Raw genomic sequence first — 2,932 nt, forward strand, 5'->3', positions numbered from 1 at the left:
GGACTCTCTGAACATGGCGAACAATGAGGGCTGATGAGAAGCCAAGGACAATGGCAAGGGGTTTTGATCCTACTTAATTTGCTGGCTTTGTGGGAGCCTAGCCAGTTTGGATGTTCACTTTCCAAGATATGGATGGAGGGGGGAGGACCTAAGACTTACCACAGGGCAGGGCACCCTGACTGCTCTTTGGACTGGAGAGGGAGGCGGAGAAGAGTGGGAGGAGGGGGAGGGAAATGGGAGGCTGGGAGGAGGTGGAAACTTGTTTTTTTTCCTTTTCTCTATAAAAAAAACTGGAAAAAAAAAGAAATGGGTTAGATCAATATGTAAGAGCTAGCCAATAAGAGGTTATAACTAATGGGCCAGGCAGTGTTTAAAAAAATACAGTTTCCGTGTAATTATTTCCGGTGTAAAGCTAGCCGGGTGGCGGGATGCAGCCCGCAGCTCCCTACTACAGTCTAGCTTATGTGGTGAGCTACAAGATTGACTTCTGGCCTCCACACACACCCACATATATGTAATGCATGTATGCATGCATACATGCACACACACACAAAGAAACAACAACATGTTATTACATCTATCATTGCAGAAAGAAGTACAAAACCTAAGAACACACTCCTCTGAAGTATTTTTACTGTTAAATTCTATCATTAAGTTTTATATATTTGATAGTCAAAATATGTCTTTGAATTCATAAAAATTGTATTTTGCTTTGAGAGATCTGCATAATCTTCAAATTTTCAAGGCTATGTTTTGACATTTTTATGAGGTATGTGCTCTTACAAACAAACAAAACATGTCTACACAAGTCTGTGAGCCATGCCATTCTGAGTTCTGCTTTCTTTTTCATCAGAACTGTGTGCCTGTGACCTGTCCTATATGCACATCTACTTTAAATTCCACATTGATTTTAATCGAGAATACCAGAGTTTTCAGTTGGCAGGGCATATGATTTCTAGACTCTCTTCTCTTGTAATTTCCATTTAAATGGTGTTTTAGCACAGCTCCAGGGACTGGAGGGATGGCTCAGTGGTTAAGGGCTCTGGCTGCTTTTGAAGATGACCTGCTTTTTTGTTTTGTTTTGTTTTGTTTTATTTTAAAACAGAGGTCATGTTCCTAGGACCCACATTGCAGCTCTTAACTGCCTTGTTAGTGTGATACTAGGGGATGTGACACTGTTTTCTGATCTCTGAAGGTATCATGTATGCATGTGGTACACATATATATACACACATGCAAGCAAACACTCATACACATAAAATAAAAATAAAGCATAAACGTTTCCTAGCAATTTTCTTCTTCACTGTTACACCATTGCATATCAAGCAAGACTAGGCAGTATTTACCTGATTCTACAGCCCTTGGAACTGACTGTCCAAATTATGAATCATAGATTCTGGTTCCTGGCTTTCTGAACGACATTCCTTAAGAGAGTCAGAGCTCCTTGACAGCTGGGACCACCATACAGCCTGTGTCTCTCAGGCCTGGTGCAGAGAACACCCTCACATGGTAAGCAATTGCATGACAAGTTCCCTGGTTGCCTGCAAACCTTGTAGAAATGATTCATACCAGTGTTCAACTTGCTAGCACGGTTTTATTCTACTGCCATTCCAGCTCTCTAACTCTAAGCATTACATTCCTATGTAGATTCCTACAGTTGTTTCTGACATATTGTATGCAGAGAGACCTACAAAATATCTCCTAGGTAACCAAATAAATACCTATGTTATCAGCACTGCATCAATCTGTTATTTTTATATTTGTATATTCTTTGAGAAAATAGTCAAATTTTAGGTTTTTCTTGTTAATTTAATTTCTGTTCTTTTACTTATAGCGAGGCAAGAGGAGCTAATGTCCATTTTGGGACATTTTGGAAACAGTAAATAAAATAATAAGATCCAGCAACAATCTTTTATGAATCTTCAAATAAATAAAATGTAAATAAGTGTATTATTTGCATATATTATGAAACAGATGATATACTGGCTATTACCTATGAGCTTTATGTACATATATGTCCTTATAAATATAAACTCAAAAAATAAGAATGACAGGGCCATACAAGTGAAAAGGTCTGGAAACTCAGCAAAGCCACAGACTTTTACTGTAGCATTACAAATATATCTTTTCAGTACTTGGATGTCTGGAATTTAAAATGCTTCAATTTTTCCCACACATTTTCTTTTGGGGCCAGTATCTGTTAAGATGTAAGATATGAGCTAATCCTGGTGTTTTCAGAGTTATCTATGATGGAACCTGTCTCATTAATCCTCTTAGCAGCTGTTGATATGCTGAAGTATTTCTTGATGTTTTCAGAGGCATCTACTGTTGACAGAGGTTTCTGTCCTGTCTGATCCCACAGCCGTTCAGCCCCAAAGAAACACACAGAGGTGTACATTAATTATAAACTGGTTGGCCTAATAGCTCAGGCTTTCTTATTAACTAATTCTTACAGCTTAAATTAGCCCATAATTCTTGTGTGTGTTAGCCATGTGGCTTGGTACCTTTTCTCAGTGAGGCATTCTCATCTTGCTTCTTCTGTGTCTGAGTGACACCTGCAGACTGAGTCTTTCCTCTTCCCAGAATTCTACTGTTCTGATTGCCCCACCTATACTTCCTGACTGGCTACTGGCCAACCAGCATTTTATTAAACAAGTACAAGAGACAAATCTTTACAGGGTACACGAGACCATTGCCCCCAGCAATCTGTATCAACACAAATGAGATAAGAGAAATTTTGTGATAAACAAATAAAAACATGTGTTATAGGGATATCATTTCATAGAGTGGCTCTGGTCTTGGTCTTAACTTTTACTGAACCAAAAATTTCAGAACTACTTCTTTTTTTTTCATTTTAAACAAGAAGTTTTTGGACTTCCCACAGGACAGAGAACCCTGATTGCTCTTTGGGCTGATGAGGGAGGGGGACTTG

The sequence above is a fragment of the Microtus ochrogaster genome, chromosome 1 (genome assembly GCF_000317375.1).
Source record: "Microtus ochrogaster isolate Prairie Vole_2 chromosome 1, MicOch1.0, whole genome shotgun sequence".
In the NCBI taxonomy this organism is placed as follows: Eukaryota; Metazoa; Chordata; class Mammalia; order Rodentia; family Cricetidae; genus Microtus; species Microtus ochrogaster.